The sequence below is a fragment of the Otolemur garnettii genome, unplaced genomic scaffold (assembly GCF_000181295.1).
Source record: "Otolemur garnettii isolate 467f Iridium unplaced genomic scaffold, OtoGar3 scaffold00057, whole genome shotgun sequence".
NCBI lineage: Eukaryota > Metazoa > Chordata > Mammalia > Primates > Galagidae > Otolemur > Otolemur garnettii.
This window is the reverse complement of record NW_003852452.1, coordinates 11352501-11363825: the sequence shown is the minus strand read 5'-3', so window position 1 is coordinate 11363825 and position 11325 is coordinate 11352501. Positions and strand designations below refer to the sequence as shown.

Genomic DNA, 11325 nt, shown 5'->3' with positions numbered 1-11325 from the left:
TTCTTCCATGACCTAGCGATTGTGAATTGGGTTGCAATGAACATTCTGGTACAGATATTTGTATTATAGCATGCTTTATGGTCTTCTCGATATATACCTAAGTCTTGAACTGTGAATATGTTTTCCTCACCTGGCAAAGGAGACTTTGAGAATGTGATTAAGAGCCTTGAGATGGGGAGATCATACTGGATAACCCAGAGGCAGGGGGAAGGTTTAACCTAATTACATGGGTCGTTAAGGGTAGAAAACCTCTCCCAGCTATGGAAAGGGGATAATGTGACTACGGACAAATGGTCAGAGAGGTGCAGTGTTGTTGGCTTTGAAGACGGAGAAAGGGAGGCATGAGCCAAAGGAACAGGAGCAGCCTCTAGAAACTGCAAAAAACAGAAACAGATTCTCCCCTGGAGCTTCTAGGAAAAAAACCACCACCCCTGCCGACACCGTGACTTTGGCTTGGTGAGATGTCTGTTGAACTCCAAACGTGCAGAACCACAAGATAAATGTGTGTTTCTGTTAAGCTATGAGGTTGGTGGCAAATTGTTGTAACAGCAGCAGAGAACAACTACAGATTTTGGAACTCCAGTTCTGCTTGATGATATGTGGCTTTACTTAGGACCTGCTGATTCTTATTTTAAACACAATGATGAGGAATGTAATTCATTTCATCTGTGGCCAAAAGAAAGGTTGAAAATGGAAGTGTTAAATAATGTGCGATGTGTCTGGTTTATCTAAGAAAGACAGTAGGGAACTCTGCACAGGGATAAGCCTAGGCCCTATATGAAAAGAACAGCCAACAGAAGTATGTTTATATGTTAAAATTAAATACTAGTTGGATATACATACAATTTTTATAAGTCCTATTTTACCAATTTCTTAATTAACAATCAACTATCTCTCCCAATCATAGTGAACAAAAAAGACTGCGGTGAATTACTAGGCAGCTACACAAATGGTAGCAAGAAGCAAGGTTAAAAAATCTAAGAGTAGGTGGAAAGGACTGTGAAAAAAATATTTCGATAAGCTCGAAACAAAGAAGTCTGGCCAATGGACTTTAGGGGCACCCGATTATATTACTGTATTTTCATGTAATGCAGCATCTGCCTTTTGTAATAACAAACCCAAGCTGCAAAATAAATTTTAAACACTTGAGCTAGGGCTTTTGTGTATACTCAGGACATAGAACTTATGAAATACATTTTTAAGAGATTCAATAAAACAGCCAAAATAAAGGTTGATGTTTCAAAGTATATTTGATTATTCAAAAATTTTTATAAGAATTCTGAAAATAGGCCAGGAGCAGTGGTTCATGCCTATAATCCCAGCACTTAGGGAGGTCAAGGCAGGAGGATTTGCTTGAGGCCAAGAGTTGGAGACCAGCCTGGGCAACATATCAAGACCTACAAAAAAATTTACAAAAGAAACTTTTTAAGTAGCTGGGCATGGTAGCTTGTGCACATAGACTTAGCTACTCAGGAGGCTGAGGTGGGAGATTCACTTGAGCCCAGGATTTCAAGGTTACAGTCAACTATGATCATGTCACTGCATTCTAGCCTGGACAAGAAAGACCCAAGTTGGCTGGGCGTGGTGGCTCATGCCTGTAATCCTTGCACTCTGGGAGGCTGGGGCAGGTGAATTGTGTGAACTCAGGAGTTCAAGACCAGCCTAAGCAAGTGCAAGACCCTGTCTCTATAAAATAGCCGGGCATTGTGGCGGGCACCCATACTCCCAGCTACCAGGGAGGCTGAGGCAAGAGAATCTCTTGAACCCAAGAGTTCAAAGTTGCTATGAGCTGTGACACCAGGGCACTCTACCCAGGGCAACAAAGGGAGACTCTGTCTCAAAAAAAAAAAAAATTGAATTGAAAAAGTAAGAATTAGGGGGGAATGGGTGGAGGGAGGGGGTTTGGAGGGATTACTTCTGAGGTTTACCTTATAGGGGTACAGGTGAATCTTTCTAAGAGTAGAATGTGAACGTTTTAAAGCAATAACTGAGAAAATGACATGAAGGCTGTGTTGACCAGTTTGATGGAAGTATTTCAGATTGCATGTGAAAATCCCACACTGTACCCCAGAAGTGCATTAATGTACATAGTTACCATTCAATAAAAAAAAAAAAGAAAAAGTAAGAATTATGAAAACACAAAATATTTTCTATCAGTGCCAGAATGAGACGTCTGCCTTCATATTTGCTGTTTCAAGATGTTTGGAACCAATTCCTGAGCTTACCATAAAGTATCATTATTTTTCTATCAACTGATCAAAAAAAGTTTACATCTATTTTTACAAGAGAATATTTATATACTTGAGGCAACACATTTCTCACTCACACGTTACACAAAGTGGAAGTATCATAATATGTCAGTGAATATTTGTGAAGGGCTTTTGTAGGCATGATTTTTAAATGGTGTTTTTTTTCTTTTCAGCTTTAACAGAATTCATTGAAAGCTTTTAATCTCTCTGGACTACTTCAACTATCGTGAAGCCATTCGTTATTCTGGGTTTTAATGCCACGTTTCTTCCTGTAAAACAATGATTTTGTCATTTGCTACCTTGATGCCATTCTTTATTGAATCTAGACAGAGAGAGAGACAGGAGGGCGGCAGGCTGTCTGTCAGAGCAATGATATAAAAGGTTTTCAGAAATGGAGTTTGCAGCCCTTTGGAAAAGGAAGAGACAACTCTAGACAAGAGGTTAAAATACTAATTCTGTCAACTTCGGTATATTTCTACATCAAGTTAACCGCTTCCCTACTGATCACACGCCTTTCCGGTTCTCTGAATACATGACAAGGGAGGAGAGTGGAACAATAATCATCGCGTGTTTTCAAAAACAAACCCAGTGAGAAAATTTGGGCAACGGTCATCACTCCATTGAAATGGCGAGAGACAGAGATGGAGAGGCAGCACACACAAGTCACAAGTGCACACATCATCATCGAGAACCTAATTTTCTAACACATACCTTAAGAATTCGTGTACCCATTCATTCATGTCACTGTTGATTTGTACGCATCTCTGCTCATCAGTTCACCACCACTCTTTGCATTATCAGAAATCTCTCCTGACAGGGAAGCCCGTGCAAATTAAATTGTAAGGTCACACAGTACAGTGTAAAGAACATTGACTGTGGAATCAGACAGACCGGGGTTTGAATCCCGTTCCAATTCCTATCAGTTATGCAATTGGGAAAAAGATAGGATTCAGGGTATTATGTAATACATTTTCATTCCCTCCAATTCATTTCTTCTACTTCTTCAACACTTGTGATCTACAAGAATCATGTTCTTCATAATATAAAAGGTACCCTGAAAAAAAAAAAAACAGCCCCATGGCTCGGCACCCATAGTGCAGTGGTTATAGCACCAGCCACATACACCGAGGGTGGCGGGTTCAAACTCAACTCCAGCCAGCTAAACAATGACAACTGCAACAAAAAATAGCTGAGCATTGTAATGGGTGCCTATAGTCCCAACTACTCAGGAGGCTGAGACAAGAGAATTGCTTAAGCCCAAGAGTTTGAGGTTGCTGTGAGCTTGTGATGCCATAGCACTCTACTAAGGGCAACAAAGTAAGACTCTGTCTCAAAAAAAAAAAAAAAGCCCCTAAGCTTCTAAGATGTTTACCACTTCAATTTCATGTTTGATTTAATATGATATATAGACTTTGTTTGAATAACTTCAGTGTGAATTTCAAAACTATAGATCTATCTTTCTTAAAAAGTTTAAAATTGTTGAATTTAGCAGGATTACCATATATTAAAGCTATAAGGTAATTATCTTGATAATAGCAAGATCCTCATTCATTTTAATAACAGGCTGACACACAGCAGCTATAACATCAGCTGAGATCACTTAATAAATGCTGCTAAACTAAAAAAAATCCATGTTCTTTGAGTCTCTCATGTTCAGATCATTGAAGTAACAGCAATAGAAAACAGAAAAGTATAAAAAAATAGGAACAACGAAAAAAGCAACAAAATTTGGCATTATCTGGCATATAGAATATACAATGGAAAGGAAAATCTAGCTTTTTCCATTATATTTCAATTTTTAATTACTAATTTGTGGAAAACACTTAAGATTCTTTCATTTTGTTTTCTAATGTCCTAAGAACACAACAGGAAGGTTCTTAAACCAAAGCATTAACTTTCTCCCCCAAGTGAGGAAGATGGATATGTGTAACTATGATGCACATACAGGGAGAAAGTCTAATTTGTGTCCAACACTCAGTCAAATGAGGGAGTATTCCAATCTGTGTAGGCAAAATTCCTGAGCCTCTAAGCTGAGCTTTAACAGAAGAATTTATTTCATTTCAGGTGTTCTAGATTTTCAGATGATTAAACTCAACTTTATCCCTGTAAAATGCAAACTGAACTTTACTAAAGCAAGCAGGTGGGGGGATTTTGCATGATTTTATATTATCCAGGGGGTGGCTGCCTCTAATAGCACAGACAATGAAGGCTGCTTTGCCACAGTGAAAATATATTTGTGATATTAAAGATAATAACTGCACTTTGACAATAGGAAGAAGGATAGGAGCTATTTCTAAAAAAAGATATTTCTGACTAGAATGCCTTACCAAATAGCCTTTAAACTTTTCTCTAGAATCCTTTAAGAAAATAATAGCTAACCATATTTCCTATTCATTTCATTCAAAGACCTGGTTGTGTGAGGCAAAGTGGACAAAATATTTTTAACGAGAATTCTCCAGTTCTATGATTTATGGAGCTTAAGATGTTCAAAATTTCTAGTCCCTTATTGATCTCCATAGGAGAAAGAAAATGCCCTTCTTTTAAGTTTCCACTCTGTAAGATGTCTTCATATGAATGGCATCTTATATTTTTCGCTTACATTTTAGGGGGGAAAAAACTAAGAAAGGAGAGAAAGAAAGAGAGGAAGAGGAAGGACAGAAAGGAGAAAGATAGAGAAAGAGGAAGGAAGGAGAACAGAAGGTGGGCTATAATTATGTGCTTCCCAGTTTGAAAGCAATCCTTTCATCCTCTGAAAATAAAAATAAAGCTGTGCTTCTCTTACCTTCTGTTAGTAGACCAAGTACCTATAAAAGCAGTTCCTTTGGTCGTGAATGCTTTTTAGCTGTATGTTTTGTTAGAACCTCTTTTTCACCAAACAAAATAAGATCTGACCCTTTTCCGGCAGTCAAGAGAGGCAGCCGGGCAAATACCTAGCTTCTCCGATTGGATTCTTGGACCCATTGTCTACAGTGGCTATTTCAGCCTGCTGGGGCCCGCCACTGGGGGAGATAAATCTCTTTTCTTTTCAAACATGCAATGGAACATGAGGTTTGTGATGGCTATTGGTTTTTCCTTCAAAATAACAAAATTGTTTGTAAAAATGCTATTTTTGATTCAGTACAGTCACCCAAGATATGGTCCTGTTGTGTTTTCTATTTGTTGCCAAGAATTTCATTATATTTCATAATGGCATCGGAGCACCACAGTTATTGCTTAACCCAGTTTGGTCTTGAACAAGACGGCAGTATTGTCAATTGCTGGCTCAACCTTATTCTTCCACTTCTCCACCATCCTTTCACCTGTATTCAAAGGAGCCTAATGTAATTTTATTCCGATTGAAGACACAGAAGCTTTCTAAGAGAGCCCATTAAAATGCTCCTATTCAAGCTAAGCCCTTGACCCACCTGACCTCTCAGGTTTTTATCTCCCTCCACTCCTCATCCTTGTTCCCCAGATCTGTAACAGCTACCAGGGTAACCGAAGCCTGTACCTTCTATTTCATTTCATCCTTTTAAGAGCTTTCTCACAGAATTACTTAATCAAGACTATTGGTTGTAACTAACAAAACCTTCAAACAAGCATAAGCAAGCAGGGGACTTTACTGGACAAAGGTATCTCCCAAAACTCAAGAGCAAGAGATGAAGAGCCTGGAGCCTAAACAGAGACCAGGCAAAGAAACCGGTAACCTAGGTCACCACCCTTTCCCTGTTGGCCTCTGTCTGTGCACAGACTTCTTCATCTCTCTTCACACCTGACTCCATGGAGTCTGGCTACACATGGTTCTCAGCCACCTCATCCTCAGGTCACAAGACCAACTAGTACTCTGTAAATCAAATTTCAGAGTCTGAGAAGTGAAAACTTGATGGGCCCATGTTGGGTCAGCTGATCATCCTATTCTTTTGACTGTGATTGAAGATTTAAAGTCACATAGTGTAAACATTTCTACTCTAGTTCCATCTTGGAAGAAAAGAGAAAAAGCTTATCTGAGAAAATATGTAGGTGCTAAAACATTCCCCCAAATGTTCCCACAACTAGGAAGAGATTTTGTTGAGCTGGCCCCATTTTAAGTGTGTGAAAACTGAAGCACATTTTATATACTGGCCTTGTCTTAAAATACTGGGACATGAGCCTCTGCTCTGGCACTAACAAGAGTTTTTAACCAAGATGATTCAAAGTCACTTCCTGCTACATAATTTACAAGGTCTCCTTTCCAGCATTAAATACAGTAATGCTATGTTCATGTGAGATTGGCCCCTTCAATATCCAGTGCTCCTGTATGAGTATTTTATGATCTAATAATATTAGCTAACTTTCTCTCAAAGTTACTCTGGGCCGGGCAGAGTATGTTTCTGAAAGCTTTACAGATGTTATCTATAACACAGTGATGATACTAACTACCCACAGTTAGTTCAGACTGTACAAGTTAAGACTGTACACAGTCTTCTACAGGACTAGCCTCACTTCAGATGCCAGTGTCAAGCTCAGGGGTTCCAAAGCCTCCTCAATTCTCACCAACTAGGCAAAATTTTGGTTCCCACTACCCTCTCAGGTTGATAATCCTTCAAAACAGTTCACAGAACAGAGGAAACCATCATACATAAGATGATACTTTTATTATACAAAATATAAATCAAGGCCAGCCAAAAGAAGAGACACATATGACAAGATCTGGAGGGTCCTAAACATGAAGCTTCCAAGTCATCAGAATGTACCACCCTCCTGACACATCAATATGTAAACATCAACCAGGGAAGCTCAGCCAAGCTTTGGGTACTCACAGTTTTTATTGGGGTTTCATTACATAAGCAAGGTTGATGGATTGATTGAATCATTGGCCACATGAATAAGATCAATCTCCATCCCTTCTCCCCTCCCCACCCCACCTCTAATCATGTGGTTGGTCTACAGCATGAATCCCCCATCCGGAAACTCGTTGTGAGCCCATGTGTCACCTTGTTAGTGCAAACTGAGGTGTGGTCCAAAGGGCCCACCATGAATAACATACACACATTATTATCACTCAGGAAATTCCAAGGGTTTAGAGACTCTCAGGAACCAGGGGCAAAGGGCAGCTAAATTCTTTATTATACAACATTAATTCACTTAATTCTCATAACAACCCTTTGAAGTGTGAACATTTTTTTTTACAATTATATAGGACAGAGAATGGTTAAGTAATTTCTCCAAAGTTTGCACAGCTATTGGATGGACAGAGAATTTGACTTCAAATACTGTGTTTTTAAATGACATATACTTCTCCTTCAGTAATTTGACCTTTGCTGAGAAATCTAATTAAGAAACTACAAGCTCCAAGTCATAAATAACAATTCTCTGATTTACCATATCATACTTTCCTCCTTAAAGATAATGACATTCAAATTTTTATGTTTTCAAAAGAAAAATGTAGTGCTGCTTGTCATCTTTTTTCCTTTAAACACAAAAACAACCAAGTCATAAATCTTTGGAAAATATGAAGACTTGATAGCTTCACAGCCATTATCTTCCAAGTGATTAAGAACAAAGGATGTGGTCAAATGTTGAGAAAGAATGTGGTAGACACCTTTATAACTGCTATGGTATTGGTATTGATCAGACTAATTCTAGTTGTTCCAATAAATAGCCACAAATCTCAGCAGATTAACACAGCATATAAAATTATTTTACACTCATATAAAGCCCAGTGAAGCCTGGGCAGCCCTGAAGGGCAGCATTCCCCCAGTAAAAATTCAGGGTTTCTGATTCATTTCTTTCCATGACCAAGTCATCCTTGAGCTCTTTACTTCCATGACCACAAAAAAGTACAAGAGAGAGCACCTGGGGACCATATACCTGCTAAGCCTAGAAGTGGTGCATATCACTTCTGATTGTAGAACATTATCTAAAATTTGTCAGATAGCCAACTTAGCTGCAAGGGATGCTGGAAAATGGAAATGCAACACACAGATGTCATTCAGCATAATTAATAGTCCCTATCACAGTCTACCCATTAGTTACCAAATATTCATTTGTTCTCTCCTTCCCACCTTCTAAAATCTTATTAAGTTCTTTCTGTACCAACAAAATTTCTCCCATATTTACATCAATAGAATGGTGATAATGAAGTATGATTTGCTTTGATTGCATTAATCACTGTGTAATAACTCAATGAATGTTACTGATTGGGATGACTGTGAAGACTCCTACAGGAACTGGTCCACTCCCAGACCCAGAGGAGGCATAGCAGCTGCTGAGGCAGCACAGCTTTAGCAGACACACAAAAGTCAATGCCCTTCTTCATAATTCTACCATCTGGTCCTGTCCCTTTCACTTGGATAAGGTCAATCCCTTCTTCTGCCACCAACTTCTTTGCAAGAGGGCTAACAAACACCCTTCCCTTGGGTCCAGCAAGAGTATCTGGGCAGGGGGGCTAAAGGAGTAGGAGCTAAAGGTTGGGGAGTTGGAGGAACAGTGGTCCCTGGGGGTGAAGTAGGTGGTGGTGCTTGTGGTTTTAAATCTGTTACTTCAGTTGGCCTATAGTTAGCAAATGCTGCTCTATCTGCCTCTTTTTCGACAATGATACAAGGTGGAGTTCCTAGAAGGACATCTCTTATGCCTTCAGGGACCAAGACTTTTGCCAGTTAACCTTCTCCCTATACTTTAAAACCTCTAAGGGCTTTGTTAGTCTCTATCTCTGCCAATAAGTGTCCTTCACTTAGCTTCTCAGCCACATTTTTTTTCCCATCTCTGAACTGTACCCATGGTCACAGTGGGAGAAAGGGCAAGAAGAAATATGTGCATATGTGTGGAATATGAGACACCAGGAGCCTGAGCAGAAGATGTAGGAGGCAAAGCAGCAGCAGGGGTTGGTGGTAGGGCTACTCACGGGGCAGGTGCTGCTGAGGAATTCATGTATAATTTTTAAAGGCCTCAATACCCTTAGGTTTTGCAGCTGTGATACAGATGATCACGCCAACTGGAACATTTCTGGTACCTTCTAATACTAGTATATCTAACACTCCTCCAGGCTCTCCAGTCCAATGGTGGCCTTATCAGTTTCAACCTTTACAATTAAATCACCTTCCTTGATTTTCTCCCTTCATATTTTCCCCCCAACGGGCTATGGTGCCTGCCTGCATTGTGGGGGAAAAAGAAGGCATTGAAACCTTCTGACATGATGAGAGACTATAACAGTGGCGACTGGGTGGTCCCAAAAGCTACAGCAGTATATGATTCCTGGCATGATCCCAGAGTTCCAGCCACACAGTGCTCAGATCCCACCATACCCAGTGGTCACTCTATTGCAATGAACCGGAGCCAAGGCAGGCCATGGGGTCATGCATGGAGCTCCAGGTCCCTCCCACAGGGCCATCCACCAAGCCCCAAGTCCTGTCCTTGGGGTTACATCCTGAGCACCAACACCCCATACCCCAAGACCAACACTGTCTCCAGAGTGACCTCTTCAAAAGTAGCGTGGCATTGCCATCAGCCACTGAGACAATATTTTTGAGAAATGATGTTCCCTCTAGTGACAAAACCAGAACCAACTATTAAGCAGCCAGAACACTACAGCAACTGAATACACAACCATTTCTCTTTTAACACGTTCTTTGTTCTCCTTTTCTAGAAGATGTAGATGTGTATTTGATTATCTGTCATCTTAATGAAGCTACATCTTCAACAGTTGCATCATCTGACAGTCCTTTAACTATTGTATCTGTATTCTAAATGTCATATCTAACGTTGTCTTGATGAGGATTAGAAGTGGTGACAGCTGGCTCAGTGCCTATAGCTCAAGCAGCTAAGGTGCCAGCCACATACACCAGAGTTGGCAGGTTCGAATCCAGCCCGGCCTGCCAAACAACAATGACAACTACAACCAAAAATGGCCGGGCATTGTGGTAGGCACCTGTAGTCCCAGCTACTTGGGAGGTTGAGGCAAGAGAATTGCTTGAGCCCAGGAGTTGGGGTTGCTATGAGCTGTGCTGCCATGGCACTCTACCCAAGGCAACAGCTTGAGGCTCTATCTCAAAAAAAAAAAAAAAAGAAAGAAAGAAAAAGAAATGGTAACAGCAGATCCACCGTGCAACACAGGTATAGAATTGTTTCCAACCAGTTGTCCATTTTGGTGAAAAGTACTTCCACTCAAAGAACATTCTATTTTCAGGTGGCAACCACACAGATTTCTTCATATTGAGGAAGAGTTCCTTGTAAATCCAGGAAATCTCGTGGTCTTTCACTTACCATAAGTATATGAAGTGGTGACATTAGTGCTAGAGGTTTAAAAGGAATTGATTGATAAGGTCAAGATCTATTGGTTTTGAAAATAGAAAGTCTTCATTATTTCCTGCTAGAACAATCCTCCCTGGAACCTGCATTATCACACTAGAATCTGAAACTCCTTGGAATCCTTGTTCCATATCAGTATTCGGTGGTGCTACTTTTAACTTTTCCAGGACCCTCATTCTCTGACTAGTAGTACCTTTGGAGTTTCCCATTTCATACTGAATTTCACTAATTTCCACCATCTCAGCAGCAGCGGGAAGAGAAATGTTACCTCACCTTATTGTAACCTGCTTGTTCTTTTACCCACTTTAATATAGTAAACACACACCTACAATAGCTAATAAAATACTCTACCCCATAGTCCAGTTTACTTTACAGTGTCAAAATATTTGTAACTTTTGAACATTTGAGGAGTACAAAAGTATAAAAAGCCATGTGAGTAGTAAAAGGTACTCTGTTCTGATTAGCAAATGTAATCTTTTTAATCATAAGAATAATCGTCTCTTGATGTGTTATTAATTGCGGTTTATCAGTAGATTTTATTTAGCTTAGTTTTCCATATTAATCTTCATTATTTCTTATGCCAAATAGGTACCACTCATTTCTTTTCTAAAGGGTAGCTATTTGAGAGAAGCAGGCAATAGGAAACCAACTATCCAGTCAAGATTTTCTATAGATTAACGGGGAAGCGTTTCAATAAAGATAAGTTTCAAAGCTCCCCAAACACTATGTGCTTTCTATAAATCTTAGGAGTCGCCACAATCATGATAACAGCATTGGTGTTTTTGTTCCTTTTCAATTCAGCAATTGCATT

At 39.7% G+C, this 11325-nt stretch overlaps 2 pseudogenes; both read right to left on the bottom strand.

Annotated features, from left to right (window-relative positions):
• Nucleotides 1–8228: 8228 nt before the first annotated feature.
• Nucleotides 8229–9364, bottom strand: LOC111726215 (annotated as a pseudogene).
• A 386-nt stretch (nt 9365–9750) lies between these two features.
• On the bottom strand, nt 9751–10753 carry LOC100953563 (annotated as a pseudogene).
• Between the last annotated feature and the right edge of the window lie 572 nt (nt 10754–11325).